This window comes from Phodopus roborovskii, unplaced genomic scaffold (genome assembly GCF_943737965.1).
Source record: "Phodopus roborovskii unplaced genomic scaffold, PHOROB, whole genome shotgun sequence".
Lineage (NCBI taxonomy): Eukaryota > Metazoa > Chordata > Mammalia > Rodentia > Cricetidae > Phodopus > Phodopus roborovskii.
The window spans coordinates 3138198-3163230 of record NW_026126415.1 but is presented as its reverse complement, the minus strand read 5'-3'; positions in this window follow the sequence as shown (position 1 = coordinate 3163230).

The following is a 25033-nucleotide window of genomic DNA, read 5'->3' as shown; positions in this document are numbered from 1 at the left end:
TCCAGATGAAGAAACTGGAAATCCTACAGTCAAAATTATCTCTTACATGACTCATACTCATCACAAAGAAAATTCTTTTTTTCCCTTAGATTATAGATATACATTCTTTTTAAAATTTAAAATAGATTTTTTTCATATAAAATATTCTGATTATGGTTTTCTCTCCCACAAGTACTACCAGATCCTCGATGACGCCTCCACCCAGGCAAATCCATCTGTACATTTTCTTTCTCTCTCACACTAGAATGCAAATAGGCATCTAAACACAAGAAAAGTTTAAAATGAGATGAAATGAAAACCAAACATACTAACAGAAGAGCCATAGAAAAGCACAAGGTACAAATAGCGACAGAGATACATGTGATAACTCATTACAAAATTCCGGTAAAAAGCACAATACCAGGGACCATTATGTCTATTCAAAAGACCTGTGAAGGAAATGAATTGCAACAATGCCCAGACAAAGCATTGTGAGACAAGGAACCTTCAAAACTGCCATTGAGTTCCTCTTGTGTTGGACATCTACTGTTGAGCATGGGGTCTGCCCCGGTTTGTATTCTTGGTGATACTCTGTTGGGAGGAACTAATCTTTCTCTTTTGAGCTTCTGTCAGTTGGATACAGCTCCTGGGTTAGGGATGAGGTCTTATGTCTAGCCCACTTCTCAGCGCTGGGACGCCGTCTGGCTTAGCCCTCTGCAGATCGCTTGCATGATGCCAGAGCCTCTTTGAGTTCCTAAGTGCATCGGTGCTTATGGGCAGCGTGGAAAGCCTTGTTTCCCATTTATCCTCCATTCCCTCTGGCTCTTAAGATCTTTCCAGTTCATAACAGTCAAGTTATAGAAAAAGGTTTAAATAGTTCAAGAAAATTTACTTGCTCATAAACATTAACACGATCAATAATTTCTACGTTTCTAGCTAGCAGGACAGACATTACAGTAGGAAAAGATCAGGTTGCACAGTTGGGTTTATGATAAATAATAACACATGTATACAACTCATTCAAATGACATGATTAATTTCCTTATACTTTACTTCTACTCGCGTTCACTGTTTCTTTCTAAATATAGCCATGCTGGTTTCTTCCTTCATGGTGACGCATGAAAACAAGCCCTGTGCTTGATCCAGTCTCCCTAGGAATGACTCACACCCATGTATTTGACTTTATGCCTATTAAAGATGATATTTATCCACAGTTCGTGTACTTGGCATGAACTGGCTTACCATATACATCTTGAGAACCGAGATGCAGCAGAGTAAACCAAAGTTCTGATTCCATCGGAACAGGAGGCAACCACAGGGAAGAAACTGGAAAGAAACTTTCAAAACTTGTCACTGTTATTTCGTCTGCGCCTCAAGGCAGGGAAGTATACTGCTTTACTATCTAAGCCAGACAAACCAGCATTGCGTTCTTGAGACAAGCGTGTGTTATTGACAGTATCTGGCTGACATTTTGGCTCTTTTCCGTGGCACTTGTCTCTCAGTCTAAGAAAGGTATCATTTTGTTCAGTGCTCTCCTAACCCCCCAATTTCTACCCCCACCCCCCATCTTATGTAGCAGGGAGAGATAAAAGACCTTGACTTGATCTTTTCTTCATTCCGGATTATTTAAAAAATAGTACGTATGAGCGGAAGTCTGACTCGTGAGATGACTCTTGATGTGTAGTGTTATTTATTTAATTATTCATTTGCCAGATAATGGGAACAACCAGTAGAGCTGGGGTCAAATTGAAATATACCATGTGAAGTGTGATTTGAGAGCTGGAGACAGCTCCAGAGACATGGGCTGATTGTCACCGACTGTGCAACTGTCATCCGGTCATGGCTAGGCATATTAAACGGCATGACACTTTAGCAGGGCATGTCAGCTCAGTGACGACTGAAAGGCACTAGGCTCCATGCATGCTAATCTGCAAAGTGTGAGGCAACTGCTTCCCGGCCTCTGGTTCTCTTTTAAAAGACGACAATCTAGGGTTTGTTGTCAGAGCAGGGAGAGAGAATTGCTCTCCAAATTGCAGCCCCAACTTGGCTTCCCTCCACTTTTCATTTGTTGTCTTAACGAGTGAGAGTAGAACGGAATTTCAGAATACAGGCACTCGAGTTTCACCCAGACCTGGAGTAAAAGTGGGCAACACATACGCGTCCGACGGATGGCTGTATCCAGCTGAAGTTCCTGGTACCTGAACAAATAAGATTCCAAAGTTAGGTTTGCTTAAAAATCGACAAGAAACAGAAGCCAGTGACAATCAACTGGAGAATTAAACACGAAAACACAGTCACTATTTCTTCCAGGAGAGAAGTTACACATCTTAAAACTGAGTTAGTGTCCATACATTTTAATTTGCGAAGGTCTGTTTGTTTGTTTATTTATTTTTTTGTGCCATCACCCGAGTAGGTTTTTTTTTTCTTAGAGGACATTTGGCAGCCTGGCTAGAAAACAGGAATTGACATCTAACACTGACTTACACTGACTCAAAAACTGAACTCAACACATTCTGAGACGGAAGGTGAGTCAAGTTTCTTTGTAAAAGAAGTATTTAGATTTATTTATACCACGCATATGTATGTTTGCTTGCATGTGTATATGTACACAGCATGCAGATCTGGTGCCCGTAAAGGTCAGAGGAGGGCCCTGGGTTCTCCGCAGCTAGAGTTATTGTGAATCACCATGTAGGTGCTTGGACCTGAAGAATGGTCTCAGAGAGAGCGACATGTGCTTTTACCTGTTTGGCCCTATCACCAACCCTTTAAACGCAATTTCTAGTAAGCACTTTACGCCTAAGCTACCTGAAAACCCACGTGACTATGCTCTCCTAAGGACAGATGAATTAGGAAAGGTTTCTGCTTCACCTGTAAAAGGGAAATGCTGCTTAGGGAACTTCATAAAGTCAAGGAAATATACATATACATAAACATTGAAAGCATGTTTCCAGCCCACCATGTACTGTGTGCATAATTACTTTTGATAGGTCATGTTTTTTCCTCTAGCAAATACCTTGTTTACTCCTGATTTAATTTTTTTTTCTCGTTTTGAAGCGCGTAGCCAATTCAAGAGTACTACGTTATTTTAAAGTTAGTATCTTTTGATTCTTAGATTTTGAGCAAAGTCCGGGGCAACGAACCAAGCGACTTTGATTAAAGTACAGGGGGAAATGTGATGCTTTAAGGAGACGTTTAATTGAATCACAGTTTGAAGTGGTAGCAAAGAGAGTTTGCCCTTTGTGGTAACGGACCTAGGAATCCTGATCTATATTCCTGATTGCTATTGATTTTTCTAGATTTCATTATGAAATCAATAATTGTTGCACGGGGTAAAATAGTTTACAAGGGTCGCAACATACTGTGGACTTCTGAAAACATACTGAGCTCGGTGAAGCCACCCAGGCAGCCAATTAGGAGAAAACATCTATTAGGTAAAAACAGGGCAGTCCCATTGACTGTTATTGATTTTCTTAGCCCTGTGAGAAGACAATCAATTAGGTAAAGAAGGCTAATGTTACAGCTGCAATTTAATAACCGCTAAAAAAAGAATGAGGACTATTGATTCCTGACGAGGAATGTTGAGGTTTATTGAAATACTCTGAACTTCACCTGTCTTTTTAATCAAGCCTGTGGAGAAGGAAGAGGCCCGCCTTTCTATTTCTATAGAATCCCAATTATTACACATCTTTGGTGAAGCCCAGACCTAAGAGATGCAAATGAAACAGAACTTTGAAGAAGCACAAGACCGGATTGAATACGAGATCATGGAAGCTATTGATAGAAACTGTCTTGGAGAAGGTTGTTTCTTTTTCTACAGAGAGCTCACCAGAGTACCACCTGTCATTTTCAAAAGCAAAGTCAGTTTTGCCAACCAGCCGTGAATGACAAATAAAGCTTTATATGAAACACAAGGGCATATTATGTGCTATTGTGAATTCGGCTAAGTGCTAATTTATCTGGCTTGTTCTCTTCAGCAAACAGAGGCACAGACACATGAAATAATCCATCTAATTATGGAGCTATCTAGGAGAAAAACAAAGCAAGGTGTTTTTGTGTGTTGCAGAAGGTGCATGGTACAAGAAAGGTTTTCCACAAATCCTAATGTTGCTAATGGAAATATCTGAAATGTTGGAAGCTGCTATAATTTTAGAAAAAAATAAACTTTTTTTTTTTTTTTTTTTTTTTTTTGCCAGTTTTGGATTTAGGGAGTCCCAGCTGCTTTTCATATACAGATACCTACTTTTCTTCCTTCTTTTATTTATTTATTTATTTATTTATTTATTTATTAGTTCCTAATTGTAAATGCCTAATAGGCCTTGTTCCTTTCAAATATAAAATCTGGGCGGAGAAACCCAGAAAATATAGATATTTTCTTTATGCTTTGCTTTTCTATTGCACATACTTGATCCTCTCTCCTTCATTATATATATATGCCTTTTTACCAGCAGACAGCTGCTATTCACAATAATTGCTAGGGCAGTCAATTATGCTTTAAATAGACCTACTTGAGGACAAATGGTGGTCTAAATTGTACTAAAGACATACCATACACAAAGACTATGTCATTTCTGAAACATTCTAAATATTCCTGAGCAGCAATGTGGTTTATGTACTTTACTCTAGTATGTCAAAGTATTTCTTCAAAATATTTATAGAATACAATTGAACTGTTCTGTGAGCTGTTGGTTAATTATTGAAATTTGTATTACAAACAGGAAAATATATTTTACTAATCCCCACATGTGCATGTGTGCACTGAGACAGCCAAAATTAGCAAATGGGTTGTTGTCTAATTTGTTAACAGTAGTTTTCCCTTTATTGAAAACTATGCATTCAGTATTCATGTGTGTTTAAGTGTTAATATTTATATTTAAACAGCAAATTCTTTAGAGTGTTAATTTGTTCCTTGGTGATTAGAAATTCATAAAGGCAACAGCTGATTTAAGCAAATAATTTGATTTTAGAATCTAAAGGATGATTTTAGAACCTCAGGGAACAAGGCCAGTAGGTAAACTGCAAGGACCTTTCTATACACAACACCTAACATATGTTGTAGCACTGGTGTTCCGGGCATGACTAGAAACTCTGTTACAAGAGGGAGTTACAAATTTCTGTTAGCAACGGTATTATTGATATAGTAGCCAATAGATTATAGATTAGTTAAAATCCAATATACAGAAACAGAAAATGTAACATTTATAGGCAAAAAATAACAACTATATGTTTAAATCATTATTTTTTCTAATGTGAATATAAAAATAATAAGTACTCAGACCTTTGGATACTATAATAAATACCTACTATTTGCTAATATTAGTTCTCAGTTTCAAAATACAGTATAGTCATTTCTTTTTCACTCTGTGCTTTGTTAAATTTATAAAATGTTTGTTTACTCTGGAATCTATTTTCCTATGTATCTGAGATGTCTATAGCATGCCCCTTGGAGAGCTCAGGCATATCTATTTTAATCTTAAAGAGTTAAGACAGTACCCTGCACTCTCAGATTAGCACTAGTAAATATATAAAACAGAAAAAAACTCTAGCTTTGGCTCTAAAAAGATTAAAATGTATTAAAGGAAGAATAAGTAAAGTACATATCAACATTTACACCTCTACTAGAGACAAGGAAAGAACATTTGACCCAAGTTACAATAGACATCTCTAAGATATCGTGTCAGTTTTTACAGACTTTATAATGAAAACTTGAAATCATATGATTATTATATAAATATGATCCAGTTAAAAATTTCAAGTTCTTCAGGAGTGGTTTAAAAATCAACAACGACATTTTAATAGATTAAAGATACCTTAGAGGGAGGTTGTACAGAAATTTGATTAGTGATACTGAGTCCATATCTGAAATGTTAGGCAACTTGATAACATCTGATTTTATAAAAGTGCAATTATTACAAGTAAATTACTTTACATCCCAACCCCATTCAAATGCTCTCATTTACAAAATGGGTTAAGAAAGTAGTTCTTTTTATAATGTTTTTATAGATACAATCAATTTAATAAAAAGCAATGGATATCAAGAAGTATGATAAGTAAATTGTGTGTGTTGTTTTTACTCTTATGATTATATTTACATTTTAAATTATACTATAGATGTACGAAAACTTTTGCAAGAAGAACACTGTAGAAATGCACAAATATTCAGTTGAATGGTTTAGACTATGCTTGTTAATTTAATTAAAGACACCTAAGAGTATGATCTATTGAAAAACATATTTGCAATCCAATTCGAAATCATAGCGACTTAAAATTTGAAGATAATTTTTGGCATGATTTTATTTTCTTATTTCAAGAATCATATAAAAAAAAGACACATCAAAGAGAAATAAGAATGAACACATCCCGTTACCTATTTGTGTGTGCATATATATGGGGAGTAGGGGAGTGTTGCATGGATAAAAAGAGATTGAAATATAACTGATTTCTATCCATGTACTCTTGTAACGGACTGATAATTCTAGAGGGTCTAAAAATCGTCTGGTTAAAATCTTCTTGCCTAGATAACTCCAATTGTACTTTCATAAGTTTGATTTTATTGTAGGAGATATTGTATACATGGAGACAAATTCATGGACATTTATTCCCATCAATAACCACAAAAATGGTTAATAAGAAAATGAATTCCCATCACAAAAGTATAAGGAACAGAGTTTAGATTAATGGACTCTATCAAACCTGTGATATCAGTAAGATTTAGTTGGGAGAAGAATGGAGAGCAAGAAAAAGAGATACCCTAATTGAGGGAGCCATTATAGGTTTAAAGAGAAATCTGGTACCAGGGAAATATCCAGAGATCTACAAGGATGATCCCAACTAAGAATCTAAGCAACAGTGGAGAGGCAACCTAAAATACTTTCCCCCATAATGAGATTGATGACTACCTTAAATGCCATCCTAGAGACTTCATCCAGTAGCTGATGGAAGCAGAAGCAGAGATTCACAGCTAAGCACTGAGCCAAATGTCTGGAATCCAGTTGTAGAGGGAGGAGTGATGAGCAAAGGGGTCCAGACCATGCTGGGGAAACCCACAGAAACAGCTGACCTGAGCAAGTGGGAGCTCATGGTCCCCAGTTAGACAGCTGGGCTGCCAGCACCAGTCCTAACAAAGTCTCCTGAACGTGGGTGTCAGTTAGGAGGCCTGGGCAGTCTATGAGACAGACCTGTGACAATGGAACCAGCATTTATCCCTAGTGCACAAATAGAATTTAGGGAGGGTGAGGATTTTCATGAGGGATTATCAAAATCTGTCAAGTCATTTGAGGTAGGGCCTGGGCAGTCTATGGACCTCTAGCAGTGGAACCAGGATGCATCCTTAATGCATGAACAGACTTTCAGAGCCCATTCCCCATGGAGGGATACTCCCTTAGTCTAAAGCACCTTTCTTTCTTTCTTTCTTTCTTTCTTTCTTTCTTTCTTTCTTTTTGTTTCATGCCTGTTTTATCAACTATTACCACACTGGCATTTGCATCCCAGGTTCATTTATTTGGGACATATTTTATCTGTCCTGCTTTGCTTTCTACTGTGGTCATAAAACCCTGACCAAAAGCAATTTGGGAGGAAAGGGAGGATAGTCAGAGCTGGGACTGAGGCAGAAGCTGAGGTGGGTACCATGGGGGATGCTGCTTACAGCTCTCTCTCTCTCTCTCTCTCTCTCTCTCTCTCTCTCTCTCTCTCTTTCTCTGGCTCACTCACCTTGCTTTTTTATATGGCCCAGAACTCCTGTCTAGGAGTTGCTCCACCCATAGTGGGCTGGGCCCTCCAACACCGTCATCAAAGTCCCACAGACTTGTCCACCAACTGGTACAGTCTATGTAAGTCTAAAGTACTTTTAAGGGAGATCTTCTACCCAGCCTCCTTAAACTATTCAGACAAACAGAAATGGAAAGAGCACCCCCACTCCCTGTCTACAAAGTCCAAAATCCAAAAGCAGGTAAAACCCATGGTAGGCCTTACCCTCCCTGGGGAGTGGATAGGGGAGGGGTGGAGTTGGTGGGGGGTCATGGAAGGATGGGAGGGAGAGGGAACTGGGATTGGTGTGTATAATAAGATATTTTTAATTGAAATAAAAAGTAATTTATAAACAACAGAAAAATCATAACAACAATGGAAGGAAATAAAAGCCAATATACCTGACAAACACCAGCACAAACATTATCAATAAAATACTTGCCCACAGGATACAGACATACATAAAAAAAGATTGTCCACCAAGTTAGCTTTATCCCTGTGATACAGAAATGGTTGAACACATCCAAGTTAATAAATGCAATAAACCACATGAATGGAGAAAAAGACAAAAATCACATGATTATCTGAATAGCTGCAGAAAAGGATTTTGACAAAATGCAGCATTTCTTCATGATAAAAGTCTTTGAGACATATCTTAACATAGTAATAAAAAAAAACCTATATGTGAAAAACTCACAGCCAACATCATCATCCTAAATGTGGGTAAACAAAAAGATTACCTCTATTCATGCTACTTCTCAATGCTGTGATCAGAGTACTTACAGAAGCAATAAGACAATAAAAAAAAAAAAAAACTAAAGGCATAAAAATAGGAAAATAAGAAGTCAAACTATCCCTATTTGCTGATGGCATGATACTAGAGATCACAAAAGTTCTAACCAAGAATCTTCTAGAAAAATAAACAAAATCAGAAATATGGCAGGAAAAAGAAAGAAAGGAAAAAAAATCAGAAAGAAATCATTACCATTCATATTCAAAAACACAGGGAAAGAAATCATTAATATATTCAGGTTCACAATAGCCTTGAAGACAATAAAATATCTAGGAATAAACCTAACCAGAGATGTTAAAATCTCTACAGTGAAAAATTAAGCCTTTGAAGAAGAGATAGATAGAGAACGGATACTAGAAAGACATCTCAATCTCATGAATTCTTAGAATGAACATTTTGAAAATGACCAATTTACCAAAAGCTACTTACAGACTCAAACAGACTCAGTGCAATCCCACTCCAAATCATTTATCATTTTCATTCTTCATTGGAATGTGGTGTGTGTGTGTGTGTGTGTGTGTGTGTGTGTGTGTGTGTGTGTGTGTGTGTGTTTCCTGAAATTCAAACGGTACTATAAATATCCTGGAGAACAAAATGGTATGTTGGATGTACATGGAAGCCAGAATATCTCTAGTGTCATCCCCTGCTGATCTGAGCCTTATTATTATTACTAGTGTCTTTCACTGGACCTGAATTTCATCTCTTTGCCTAGGCTTCCTGGCCAGTCATCTGTAATGTAACTTCCTATACACAGACACGCCCAGATTTCAAGCCACTTGGCCACTGTGAAGTTTTACATGGATGAGAGATTTTTGAACTCAGGCTTTCCGGCATTCACAGATATTAAACTTACCCACTGAACCATCTTCTCAGCTCACTCTTCTATTTTATTATTCTAAAGTTAACCCAACCGTTAAAAACCCAGCTGTTGGGACTGGAGAGATACCTCTGTGGTTAAGAGTGGTTGTTCTTGGGTGCTTCCTGAGCCTTAGGTAGATGGGTCATATTGTGGGTTTTTAATTGGTGCCAAGTATTGCACAATCAGTTTTTCTCTGCATTTTGACAGCTAGTGGTTTTGTGATGTTCCTGAGACAAAGAAGCTTCATTGATGAGGTATTAACAACACTAAACTATAAGTATTTGGAAAAAGCCATAGAGAATCATATTGTTTTATATTTTCTTAAAATTATGCCTATTTGAATGCAGGTGCATATATATATATGTATATATATATATATATATATATATATATATATATTAATTAAATGGAGCCACACCCCTTGGCGTAACAGCCCTCTCCCTCAAAGCCATAGACTGTCTAGCAAATGACCAGTAGGCAGGGGAAACTTTCTTCTGAGTTGCCAGTTGGGGATTCCAAGGAACACTCCAAAACAATATATGGTTTTGCTACTGCATTTGCTTATCTTCCAGGGAGTGAAGATAAGACTCTATTGGTAAAACGCCACACACTTTTGGGCATAGGACTTAGACTGAGCAAGAACTTGCATGGAGGGGCTCTCCCGGATTGCTGTTTCTCATGATGTATGAAATGGCTATGGATTTTTGCCAAAAGATAGAAACAATCCATAGTCTTGCCCAGCTGTAACACTCAGGATCACAACAATTACCAGACTGGCAAGATGTTCTTTAAAAAGTACAATAGTGACCCTCAAAACCTGGGTGTCATCAGCAATTGTCTGTTTAGATGTGAGACTTGATGTGTGCGTGATACTGCAAACACGATCCACTTCCCTTTGAGTCTGAGGCCCTAGAGGAGAATAGGGTGATGCTGCTTTCTTTCCTAAAACAGTCTCGTCTGGGACTGCAGGTAAGTCTAGCTCTCAGCTCTCATCAAAGCCTCCCTGTCCTTAAAGTTTTAGTCTCATATTTCTAATGTTTCTTATATGGAACTCTATATTATTAATATATAATACACACATAATTATGTTTTTTTATATATATATATATATTCATCTATAAGGTACACCATTATTGACAACTCTGTCCTATACACGAAATTCATTATTATTATTTTTGTTTTACTGGAAAGACTCATCAAATTATAGGTTTTCTCCTTGGGAATGGTCATGTAGACACATTGTACAATCAGTTTTACAAAGGCATTTCCCTAAGACTAGACACACTCTAGTCTTCTGAATAGTATTCAATAGCAAGCAAGAAAGAAATTGGCTGAAGCCTGGCTTACAGAATGATAACAATCTTGTTAAAGTTTATGTTGAAATTACTGAGAACACTCCTTTGCTAAGACGGAAGAGCAGATTTCAAATGATAACTGGCCTTGGAAACAGGTCAATCTCTTATGAAAAGAAGGTTTTAAGGTGAACCATTAACTCAACTGCTTGTACATCACATTACTGAAAAGTAGTTCAATTTCTGATGGATTGGGAATATTCCAGGGGTCAAATGGATTTGAAGAAAGTATATTTTGCAAGACACACATTAGCTCACAGTCATTTCGGGAGCTGCCTGGAAAAGTGTTCAGCCAAGCCTCCCATGGGCTGTATTCCCATAAATGAAAGGGCAAATTTTCTCTAGCATAAAAGGTCAACAACAGTAGGATACTTTTGTGAGACTGTTCATTTATCTTATAAAAGTATGTGTTTTGGCTGTGCATGGTGGCACAGGCCTTTGGACCTGGCAGTCTGGAAGAGTCCAAAAACAAGAGAATCTCAGAGTTCAGATGCCATCTGGTCTATGTGGGAAGTTTCAAACCAGACCATCACTGAAAGAAAATAAAGGAAAATAAAGAACAAAGAGAAAATAAAAAAATAAGGAGAGAGAGAGAGAGAGAGAGAGAGAGAGAGAGAGAGAGAGGAATGAATAAAAAGGAAGGAAGGAAGGAAGAAAGAAAGAAAGAAAGAAAGAAAGAAAGAAAGAAAGGTTAGTTGTTTCTGGGAAATTCAGAAAATGGAGACTTGCCTTTACATATAATATAATTGGATTTGGAAGCAAACACATTCATAGATAGCCCAGAGACAATGGTATGGGAAATTCAAGCAAGATCCTAATTCAGTTTTTCACGAACACAAGAGGTAACTTTTAGAATTATGTTTCTAAAAATGTATATGAAGTTTAATATCCTCAAAGAAGAAAGCAAGTGATTAAAAGCCTGCAATAAATTGATGTCCAACTGGGCTTTGGAATGCCCACAAAGATGGGAGAAATTTTCCATTATAATGGATACAGTTTTGGCTGCAAAATGGAAACTTAGAGGTTTCATTGTTACTGATTTTTTAGCAGTCTGTAATCAGCTCATTTTTGGCTGTGATCCAGGGGTTATTTGATGTTTTTAAATTACTAGGCAATTTGTGATTCAAAAAAAAATTAATTTTCTGTGTTACTTTCTGTAGGCAGAAAATACTGGCTGCATGATTTATTTCTTTACAAATTATTTATGGTTTTGATAACTGTTTAAATTAAGTATTTGTATTTTGCAGGCACTAGGAAAAGCGTGTATTATTTACTAACATGGAACACACATGTAAATAGGATGTATGACTGATAAACGAGGGCATTTTTCTCTTTTACACTCTGTTTCCTTTAACCCTTTGTTCAGATTTTTTGGGAACGAGCAAGAGATTTTATAATCACTCTTATTTTTTGTGGTGTTGGTGCTTGGTGGTTGTTATTTCTACCAAAAAAGACAGTAGCCTGAATGTAAGGCCCTTGGCCACTCCCAGCCTTTTGTCTTTATAAAGGTGTTAAGATTCCTTGGGGTCTGAAAGCACAAGAGCGGGGCAGGGCCGCATTAGAAGGGCATCTGGCAGTAGAAAGAATTGGTGGTGGCCGGTGGCCGAGTGGTTGAGAGGCCGCATGGAGGTCTCTCTGGCATCCTGGTACAGGGTCTTGGCTTAATGGCCAAGTTAGGGATCCAGGGATGGAAAATTCCTATCAGGCCCAAAAATGAGATCATTTGAACCTCTGTGGTTGGGGGCTGTGAATCCCGCAGGGCCTAGACCCTGCCAGAAGTGAGGGTCTTAGTACACGAGCAGAGTTCAACACCAAAATACAGCACAGTGAGGGGTAATAAATGAGCCAGCTTAGCTGGTGAAACGGGATCTGAGGAGGTTCAGGAGCAAAGAGGTGTCCTGTTGACACATAGGCAATGAATGTGGGCCTAAAGAGAAGAAGACCCTCAACGTATTGGAGAAGTGTGCTAGGAACCGGGTCAATGGTGGAGAGATCCTGAACTGCAGCTTGGCCAAAGAAATGGGGGCTGTCCCCAAAACCCCGAGGGAGGACAGACAATGTAAGCTGTCTGGAGGACTCGGTGTCAGGGTCCAGAAGAAGTATGAGTCAGATGCACAGTTCAATTATTTCCATTTCCATGCACAATTGCGATGCGATGGGAGAGCCCCAGGAGGGATGTTTGTGGCAGGTAGAAGAAGCAAACTGGTATCCAGACACCAGCGTGTTGTAGGGCTAGTGAAAATGTCATGGCTAAGAGCCAGTGAAGGGACCTTCCTATGGAAACCTGCTGTTCTGCCTGTGGATTCGCGAAATGAGTCCACAGTGTCAGGGTTAGGGTGATTTGTTGTCGTCCTTTCCTGTGAGTCAAAATTCGCGAGATATATATATATATGTATGTATGTATGTATGTATGTATGTATGTATATATATATATATATATTTTTTTTTTTTTGAGAGAAGCACCCTATATGCATCTATTTAAACAATTTTAACAGGCTCAAAGAATAAAGAGTGGTGGTGGCCTGAGTGTCTGATGGTCAGAGGGATCTGGTTATCATATCCACTCAGATACACAAGGTTTGGAGGTCTCATCTCTACATAATTTTCTGTTTCAGGCCAAAAAGGGGTGGGGGGTATCAGTGTATCTCTCTCATTCTGCACTCACTAAGTAGTCTGCATTCTTAGAACCCAGGTAAGCTTGAACGACTCTCACTATCTCTGACTCTGAATCTCTCTCTCTCTCTCTCTCTCTCTCTCTCCTTCTCTCTCTCTCTCCTCTCTGTGTCTACTATATGGGCAGCTACCACTGTATTAATACACTCACCATCAAAATAACCTTATGTTAGGAAATAGAATACATCTACTTTTTCTAGAATAAATGGAGTAAAAAAAAAAGTATGTCTTAACACAAAGCTTTTTATCATCTATTCAAGGTGCTGTAACAAAATATCATATGCTTAACAAATTAATTTTTTCCCACAATTCTAGAAATTCAAAGGAAAGAAAACAAGATTGTAGACACACTAGGACAATGTCTATTGAGGGTAATAATTGTATAACATTTTCACACTAGGGAAAAAGGATGAGCTGTGGGTTCTCCCCCTGCAGAGGCAACTAGCACAGACAGGAAGACCCATTACAGCCCGGGCACCCCTGCAAGTCTCTTCTCGGGGCTCCTGCATTACAGGTTACGTTTGAGTGAGTCGCTTGTTTCCAGGATTTGTCTCAGTTTTCCTCATGTTCTTTTTTTTTTTTAATCACTATTTCAAAAGGGGTCATACTTTGGGGACCACTCGTTTGAAATAGGAAGTAAATTATCAGAATTGAAGTACAAAAATTATTTTTCTACTGCAGGCACATTTTACCTTGAAGTGAATACATTCTTCAAAACACAGTTCAAGTAGGTCTAGGTCTATTAGTTTCAGAAAACCTAATTCCTTGCTCTGATGGGACTAAGAGAACTTAACAAACCAAAAGAAAAATGTGAATAATTCCTGTCGGTACTTCCCACAGAAGACAGGACAGCAAAGGCAGATGATGTGGTTTAAGGCAAAACATTCTGCCACTACTACAGACCTGGCACACAGACACACACACCCGTGCACACGCTTCCACACATGGCGTTATTGTGCTGGGGACGAGGATTATACAGACTGAGAAGTGCTGTATCATAGGTCTTGTTAAATTGACACTGAAGCCTCAACACCTAAGCACCCAACTTTGCTGTGGAATAATCCTCTTGCACTCTGAAGATTTGTCACCTAGATCGGTTTATGAAAAAGCTGATTGGCCAGTAACCAGGCAAGAGGGATGGGTGGGAAAGGGCAAAGGAAGAATGTTGGGATGGAAAAGGGCAGAGTCAGGGAGTGCTCAGCAGAGACAGAGGGAGCAGGAGATGAGCCCTCTGTACTGAGAAAAGGTACCTCCATATGACAGAGGGTAGATAAGAAATATGGGCTAATTTAAATGCAAGAGTTAGCTAGTAGTAGTTTTAGCTATCAACTGAGCATTTATAATTAATATTAAGTCCCCGTGTCAGTTATTTGGGAACCAGTGGGCAGGCCTACAAAACTTCTTTTCCCTCTGATGGCCCAACACTTTTGTGTAAAAGTTTCAGATTTATCGGAGATAAATCCAGATACCTTAATATACCTTAAATGTATCACGTGGCAAGGAAGAAGAATGCCTGTAATACTTCCCCTGGGTTGATGTGAATAATGAGGCGTTTTCAGTAAACAGAATTTTCTGCAAACGTTGCAGACACGTTCTAAAATGTTAAGCAGAACACAAATGCCATTAACCACCTGAGTTTCGCTTGATTGCTAACATCAACAGGAGTTTTCTCCTGCTCTTTTACACCGAAGAATAAAAAAGGAATGAAATGGGCCACTTCCAAACATAAATCAATCGTATCCCAAACAGCCCAATCAGAGCCACTTTACCTCGGCACGGAGGTGTGCTTGCTATCAACCTTAGCTTCACATGGAGCCCATAGTCCTCATAGACGCTGCCGTTGGATGTTGCAAAAGTTGTAATAAGATCATGCTGCCCTTAATTTCAAGAAGATTCACTTATGTATTTAAGTTTGCATGCCTTTTATTATGTCTTATTAACCTGACAAGGAAAGCTCAATGAAAAATTGAATAGCAGTAGAGAATATTAAAAATCTTTTTCTTTGCTTCACATGTTAGAAGAAAGTCATTCTTTGCTTTGTCATTAAGTGATGTTACTGAAAGTTTTTATAGATTTCATCATTCAATTCATAGTCTTTTTTTTTTTTATCTAATTGGATGAGCAGAATATCCAAGATTTACTCTTCCCAAACATAGATGCTGAATATATGTGTGTTTATATTATATTATAAACATATTATCATATTATATTAAATTATAAATATGTTATATTACACTAATTAAATTATATGGATTGTATTTTGAATGTCAATGTTACATTCCTAGCATGTATTCTAGATGTTTCTGAATTAGTAAGATGCACACACAATCGTTCATGCATCTACACATATGTGTACATGTTATTAAACACAGTTTGCAACTGGGCAGAGATACTTGCTTATTATTTTATTTTAGTGTAATTTCAGTTATGAAATTTGATTTAAACAGAAGTGCTCTTGGTGTTTTCTTTTTGGTTTTGTTTTTGGAAATCATTTTTATATTAATGATTTCATTTCCTTATGAAATATTTAATAATATTTACCACTGAAACTTGGCGAAGTTTTCTTCGCCAATGTCTTTCAGTTATGATATTGATTACTGAACGTACATAAAACACTTTACATGTTTAGTTTTCTTATGTTGGTTTGGATCATTTGTGTTTCTAAGGTTTTTACCCATTGAGCCTAAATATGGTACACCTCAGCCCAAGTAGATTGCAATATGTTCTAAAGATCTTTTAATAATAGATTTCTTGTGATGCCCCTCATTTACTTGACGATGTGTAACATGGATAATGAGATTCATCCTTTGACCCCCACACCTTGTTAATAGAGCCATGTGAGTTTATTTTATTAACCCATCCAAATAAATCACTATAAACCCACCTTCTAACACTGTCTTAGGTATGTTTTGTTTCTAATGGCTTGACCATTGAGCCCTGTGAATGCTCCTATCATCTATACATGCTCTTTCTCACTCAGGTACATAATCTACATTCATAATTTCTCCCTGCTACTCTTTTGTAGGCTCCTGATCTTAAGAATTTCATATGATTTTAATGACTGAAACACAAAGAATGCAATGAAATATCAGACTTGAAGTTCTTCATCATGTGACCTCTACAACAATGACATCCTAGCACTGATCCTACACTCATCTCAACATTTTTATTAAAAAATTATATGATACATTTTTGTCATATTCCTTCCCATCCCCCAACTCCTCCAAGATTCTTCCTATCTTCCTAGCCATTCAATTTCATGTGTGCATTCTCTCTCTTTCAAAAATAAATAGAAAAGAAAATCATTGCCCACTGTGTTTTCTATAAAGTATTGTGATCAGAAGCCGTGTACTTCAGATGTAGTAATGTATGTTGTATTTCTGCAATAACATTATTATCCTAAAATATTTGCATCAGAAACTTTAGCTCAGACACTGACATCTTCAGTGTCTGAGAATTTTCATAGTATATTATTTTGTAATCTGTCGATCACGTTAATCCTAAAATATTTTGTTTATCTATGTAAGCAGCTATGTTTTTAAAGCAGATGGATATTCTAAACGTTAACTTATTTAAAAATTTTATAAGTTTGATTACTTGCTATTGTTTTTCTTCTCCAACTATTATTGGCATCTATTCATAAAGGCTTACAGAATTTCATGGGACATAAGTATTATTTGATGTATTATTGAGATAATTGAAAGATCTTACTAATTCTAGTGCTGATATTCTTAGGTGAAGCAAAATTGCCTGCTTTGTTTCACATCCCCTGTTAAACTTCAACTTCTCAGGAGTAAAACTGTAAAAGAATGGCATTTTGAACATATATAGGACTGAAGTGGCAATTGAGCATATCTAGGACATTCTGTGATATCTCACTGATGGGAGATGCCATTATGTATATATGTTGCTCATACTGGTTTAATGAATAAAGCACTGTTGGCCAATAGGAAAGCTAGATAGGAGGGACTACGTGACAAGGAGGAAAGAGGAAGTAGTAGGGAGGAGCCAAGATGGAGAGTCAGGAGAAAGCAGAATGCCGGCCAGCTCAGTAAGAGAAATACATAGATCAGCAGAAATGGGTTAATAATTAAGGCAGAGCTAGCCGATAAGAAACAAGTAACCGGGCCAACAGCATTGTATCAAATACAGAGTCTGTGTATTATTTGGGGCTGGCATGGAGGTGGGACAAGACCAGGCCAGGCGACAGGTGGAAAAAACCCATACTCCTTACATCTCACTTTGTCTTTGTGTACAGCAATCTGATGCATTGATGTAATACAAAAGGAAAATGTGTGAACGTTCCATATGTAAACACTTTGTGTTCAATCCAAAGTACATGTGATTGAAGACTTCCTCTATTCAGGCTTATATGGGTAAACTCTTTGAAGAGCTCAGAAGTGTGCATCAAAATGTATGTGTGCACCAACCCAGCTGAACAGAGGAAACATAACAGGAATGTACAAAGCCCTGAGGATGCAGAACTTTACCATTCTACAAGGCAGGGTATTAGAGAATTCAAAGTAAAATGTGGCAATAACCTGAGCCTATATACTCCAAGTCATATCTGGTATAAAGAGACATATATTCTGTATATTTGTAACAATGTGTAACAGAGGTGAATAAAGGGCTTACAGGGGGTTGATGAAAGTTTCATGATGTAAAGTAAAAACCAAATGCTTCAGGCAGCATAGTGTAGGTGCACGAAGCAACTGGAGGTAACATAAGCTTGTTCCTTTGCTCATTGCTTACGAATTAAGGACATTAAGACAAGAAATATGTGATCTCAAAGTCAAGCAGTGTATGCTAAGATCCCATTAACTGTGATACAAGATACAGCCCTTTCATTCACCCCCAGGTACCCAAGGAAAATCTTCTGTGTTTGCTTTTCCATAGTACTTTCGCGACTCTAGGGGACACTTAAGTCTGCTGGCCCCAGCTCTCGGTGTCTGTAACTTGCATTCTTGGTAACAGATGTGTTTAAGGAGTACCGGTTGATTCTCACCAATGGAAAATAGTAAATGACATATATCCCTTAGGATCTAACCTTGTTGGGCAGTGAAAGGAGGTGTTGCTGCCATCAGTCCTTACCCCTACAAACAAGGGGAGGTGGACATAAACTTCCTGCTTTTAAGTCAGCTCTGTCAGTGTGCACAGAAGTTCCCTGTGAAAGTGGCCCATCTGAGTGACTTCAATATTTCTTTAAAATCTCAAATGGCACACAGAGTCTTCATTTTTCAGAGCACTTGCAAATCTTATATCTTTTCTCTATCTCTAATATATTTTTAACCTAATTTGATAGCATTTTAATAAATGGCTTTCAGAAATCCCATTCAATTTGGCCAGTGTGTCCCAGGATCCTTTCATTATTTGACAGCTTTGACAGATATTATTGATTTGGCCAGCAACTGTAGCTAACTAGAAGGGGACAATGTGACAGTTTTATGTAACAAAAGGCACAGTGTCATGTCAACTGAACTAAATGTTGTACAAAGTGACAGCATGATAAAAAAAAAAAAAAAAACAACCCTTTCAGACTTAATTTTCTGCTTCATTTTTTTTTCTCTCTCTCTACCATCAATACATAAGGCAATGCAGTAGGTGACGCAAATTAGTGGGACGGTGCATAAGGTCTGTCCAGGATCTGGGGCTGTACTTGACTTCTTCCATGGCAGAGCGGCAATTATTCTTAGGGCGAACGAACAAGAAGAGCAGCTTATAGTAATCGACCTACCCCTATAGGAGAAAATATATCCCTTACCAAGATGCTTTATATGTTTCACCTAGGAGGCTTTTGGGGAAAAGATGAAAGGGAAAAGGCCCCATCTGCTAGACCGTGCCTACAAGACACACTGGGTCAAGTCTTGAAAGCTGCAGCAGCCCTGCCTGTGGGTTACCTACAATTATCATGTGCGGCAGCGCCACGCCTGCCTGCACTGCATTGTTCTGCTAACACAGGACCCCAGTGAGAACAGTGGCTCCAGGCTGTGAGAGCACAAAGTGCAACTTTTCCATTTTGCTCTTCTGAGGACCTGGTATTGTGTGGAGTCCATGAGTGACATCTTTGGCCTTCCTTGGGGCTCAGCAGATTGAATCAGTCATGCTGAGTTAAACAGTGAGCGGGGGACACAACCTTAGCAGTGCCTGCCATTTCCCCTCCTAATTCAATCTACATTTAATCAATGAAAGCAGTTTCTTGTTTGTTTAAGTGTAAGATCCAATGGATCTCGAGGGTTTCTGAAGCCGCACACTCACCTTGGCCTTACCTGACTCTTGAACTAGTGCTCTCGTGGTAACGTAACAAGCTCTGGAATGCAGAAATCCTCCCCACGGCCTAGGCTTCCTGTGATCTTGCTGAATCTGTAATCTTGGTAGAGTGAAAAGATCTAAACGGCAAGCAGGAAAAAAAAATATTTTGAATGAGGAAGGAAAGAGTGACAAGAGGAAAAATAGCAAAAGTTGACTTTCTAGAATACCAAACGGAAAGTAAGCTTGGAGTAACCCCCCCCCCCCAGGCGAAGGGAACCTTTATTCAAGTTATCTGGTCTTCATTTTTGTGCCAATGGTTCAAAGGTTGACTTTTAGCCTATCAGTATCACCATGACTTCTACAAGTTCAAGGTCTTTATTGATCGCCAGAGCTAATCTTAATCAAAATCTGTCTTCCTTTTCACTTTGAGTGATTAAATAAGTCCAAGAGAGCTTGACACAGAGCCCGAGTTTCTGTGAGTTTGTAGAAATATGCTGATCCAAGCATTCTACAACTTGTCAATTTTCAGGGCAGAAAGCAAACTGGAAGGTATAGTTTGGGGAAAACAGATTTCCTAGAACACAAGCAATTAATTATGTACCCCGGGCAAGGTGAAAGGTTACCATGATATAGAGTAAAGTGTTTTTGATATTTCCATTTAAGACTATTGCTGCTAAAATATCAAATGGAAAAGAAAAGACTTATTTAAAAATAGAAAACAAAGGGAACTGCATAAGGTAAAAATTGGGAATAAAGACTGTAGTTGAAATAGATCCTGAATGCTTTGAAATCAAGAACAATTTTTAAGGAAAAAAAAAGTGTGAGGAAATACAAATCATGCATAAAATGTAGATTTGGCTCAATTTTGTAAAATAGATAAGAAACTAATGTTTATATAGTACATACACCATATATATTTTTACATAAGGGTAGTACCTGCATGTCTCCATACATTCATCCCTGATGAATACAGAAACTGGTGTGACTGATATAAAATTACAGATTCAGAAGTCGAGTGTAATGTTCACTATAATTTGAGCAGTGTATGGCTTTGGAGCTTCTTTATTTTTTCTTTTCAGATGATTTTTTTTTTGCTTGCACATTTGCACTGTATAAACATCAAGGTGGTCAAAGAAAGAAGCAAACTCAATGAATGGTGTTTTCCCAGGAACTACCTACCTAAGCTCTCAGATACAATAGCATGGTTTATTTCTGTGAGAGCCAGAGCTCCTACCTGCTTAGCATCACACTTCTGTCAGTAAACAAGGCACATGGAAAACTAGCAAAATCATGCTTCAAACTATGATAAAAATTGGTTGTTGGTAGCTTAGATACTCTGCTCTTAATCTCTTGAAGGAGAATTACCTAAAGAGACAATTCATTGTTAATAGCAAAAAAGTAATAGACTTTTGTGTGCTGTTTTCTTTACCTTTGAACAAGGTCCATGGACTTGGATTCTCTTCATTTACAGGGCTCTTTGATTAGTTCAGAAACTCCCCGTTGCTAGTTGGATCACGGGAAAACACGGGCCAGGCAACAATCTGTCTGAAAGTAAGTGGAGGACTTCCCACCTAGGGTCAGTGGCCTACTCTATTGCCTAAAGCTGCATTCAGAGAAGGTAGAAGCAGCAGTCTGATTGGGTCAGGTAGCTGGGTCACAGAAGGAGTTCACTTTTCAATTAGATCCACTCAGACAAGTCCAAGGCATCCAGCTGAGAGGCCTTGAAGCTGTGGTGTGCTCATGATCCTGGTCGGAGTGAGCTGATTGGTAATCTATGCTATGGCATCCTGCCTCTCGGCCTCCACAATGGCATAGCCTGCCAGAATAAACAGTTCTCAGTCACAAAACAATTCATGGCATAAAACAGGACTCAGTCCACATCGGGGACTGATATCAGGTTTCCCCATTATTCTTAATTTAAATCTCTGGGTAACAGATCTGCTTCTTATATAGTTTCTAATTTAAAATAATGTTTAATAATCATGTTAAGTTTAACTTTCATTACCAGTGCAGGGATATTAAATTAAATGGTTATAAATGCACTCATTTATGGTATAGTCACATTATCATTGGTAATTGGAACATATCTGGCCACATGTAGATCTCTATTGCCACACAACCTATGTAGAAAAGTCTGCAGGGCCTTTCTTGGCACAGAAATAGTTAAGAAACATGTCTACAGACTCATAAATGCCTATGCTGATGTAAAAGTCGAGTGAAGGAGACACCAGAACATTGTCAGTTTGTTTTCGGTTTTGAAATCCATTATGCAACATTAATTCCGTAACTTAAGCACAGTTGGGTTTATAGGTTTCACATCCCAGAACAGTCTGAGAAGTCACAGAATTATGCGAAGGAAAACAGAGGCTGGAATGAAATTGGGCAAAGCCGTAAGGCAAATGGTAGGTAGTGTTGTTTGGTTATTGTTCCTTTATACAGGTTGGAAGCTCAACATATTACTATATGGTTCAAGGGTTCAATAAGTACCCTCAGGTAGCCTCTGGGAACACCACATCCTGCTTAGAAAGCCCCTCTTGTATTTAGCCAACCATCTTGATGTTGGATACTTCTGGATCATTCTACCTTTTTTTTTTTTTTTTTTCCAAAACAGTACTCACTCTGTGTAGTGAGCTACCTTCCACTTACCTGCCCTTACTCTGAACTGTGGACATCTGCACGCCCAGATACCTAGCTTCAGACTTGTGGCAGTGGACCCTTCATTCATGAACCTGCATTTGCCTGGTCTAACTCTAGACCAGTAGCTCGGGAACCATCTTTCCCTAGTTCAATGGAACAACTCATCTAGCAGCTGTGCCTAGCACAGGTTGTGTATCTGCTGAACTGACCAAATCTGTGTAAGGTCAGATTGACATATAAGACACACAACCAAAAGGGGAAAGAGAGAGAGAGAGAGAGAGAGAGAGAGAGAGAGAGAGAGAGAGAGAGAGAGAATGTGTCAACAAGGCCAGGCTAAATCTGAACAAGAAAATAGGAAGGAAAACTTGAATGGATAAAATGTCTTCCATTAAGCCTACTTGTCCTATTGGAGCATTATCTAATTAGAAATAAGCAGATGAACAAACAGAATTTCAAACAGTAGTCATAAACTCTATCAAAGAATTCAAAGAATCTAAAAGACACATTAACGAACACTTCATTGAATACCAAGTGTTATCTGTTTGAGTGATATTCAAGAAAATACAAATACACACCTGACTGAAATTAAAAGCAATTCAGGGTTTGAGAGATCTGAATCCTATAAGGAGATAGAAATATCTAAGAGAACAGAAGGTAAAATGAAGACGGGATTGTGAAGCTCAATATCCAAATTAGAAAATTTGGGGAAATCCTTACATGTAAAATGATTCGATCAGAAGATAGACTATCATGACTCAGAAGTAAAGAAATGAGAAAACTAAAAGAAAAAATGTCAAAAACACATTATAGGAATATATAGGAGATAATGGACAACATCAAAAGACCAAGTCTTTTTTAAAAGCATAGAAGAGATAAAAGAATCCAAAGTCAATAGCATAGACCAGACCATTACCTATAAAAAGTAAAATAACTTGCCCAAGCATATGAATAATATGCCCATATAAACACAAAAAGCACATAGCACCTCAATTCAGGTAATCCCCAAAACGAAACACACAAAGGTGTCATAATCAACACATTTAATATATAGAACAAAGAAATAATATTGAAATCTACAAGAGAAAATGCACAAGTCGTATATAAAGAACAACTCATCATCTTTACACCTTATTTCTCATTGGAATCTCTGAAAGTCAGAAGAGCCTGGAAGGAAACAATCTAAGTGCTAAAAGTCCATGACTGCCAGCATAGAGAACTGTAATTAGCAACATTATCTGTCACAGATTAAGAATAATGAGGAACTCTCCATAATCAAAGATCCAAAAGCATTCTTATCTAATAAAAAGCAAAACAAAACAAACAAACAAACAACAACAAAAAACTGTCGCACAGAATATTGGGAACAACACTTTGGACTGCAGGAAGTAATAAGAATAGCCCAGGGACTCTAGAATGAAAACATATGAAGCTATAATTGAATGATAAATAAATCAAAATGAAGAATACAAACTAGTATACAAACAAACATTAGAATGATTGTGGTATACACATGCTTTTCAAAAAATAACTCTAAAGATTAATGATGTACTCACCTCACAAATCCCAACACAAAGGCTAGCTGAATTGATTATGACTCAAAATCCAATCTCCTTTTGTTCACAAGAAACTCAGTATTAAAGACAGGTACCACCTTATAGTGAACAGCTAGTCAAAAGTCTTCCAAACAAATAGGATAGGGAAGCGATCGGGTGTTTTTGCAATCCTAAAACCTGAAAGACAGCCTTCAAACTAAAGCTAACCTGTCTAGTTTATTGTTCATTTAAGGTGAAGAGACACCATGAGACAGGCAGCTTATTAAAGGAAACAATAAAGTGGTAGCTTGCTTATAGTTTCTCAAGGTAAGTCCTGTCATGATTTTCTTTAATGATAAACAGTGATGTGAAACTGTCAGCCAGATAAATCCTTTACTCCATAAGTAGCTTTGGTCATGATATTTCATCATAGCAATAGTAACCCTGAGACATTATTCTAGACTGCTAACATAAATTGGTTAAATTTCTATCTGTTTCCCTTGCCTTCCTCCCTCCTCTGTTCTTTCCTTCTTTCCTTCCTTCCTTCCTTAGTTCCTTCCTTCCTCCCTTCCCTCCTCTCTTTCCTTTCTTACTTTTCTTCCTTCCTCCCTACCCCCTTTCATTCATTCTTTCTTTGGGTCCTAAGAACCCAACACCCTTGGAGGCTATTGTTTTCAGTTCCAAGGTCTCTGTATGCTGTGTGATGGTCTTGAGATATCCTGTGCTCCATTTATGAATGTGCTTAAGTAGCTTCCTACTTGCTTTTTTCCCCATTATATGATAGCTTTCTGCTGACAATGTCCCAGTTTATCTTTCAGAAAACCTGTATCTAAAAGAACTGTACTTCTTAATAAACTCACATGCATGAGCCATCAGATTGTGTAAGACCTCTTGTTCCCAAATTTTCCTATCTTCTTCTTCTCATCTCTTGGCTATCACTCTACCAAGGAAAATTTACCATCTGGTCCAGGTCAATGCATGATGTTTTCAAAAAGTATATTAATAATTAAAATGTTTATAGCATACAGAAAATTCAATTAAAATCTGAATGAAAAGCTTTTGTAAAGAATATCATTGGGAGTGAAGGATGCATTAGAATGAGAGGACTTGTTTTTCAATGAGGAAGAGTTTCTGAAGGAAAAGAGACTCTAGTGAAATAAGGTTACAGCTAAAACAATTTAACCCAAAGATACAAGGAAACTAGTAAATGTCATAT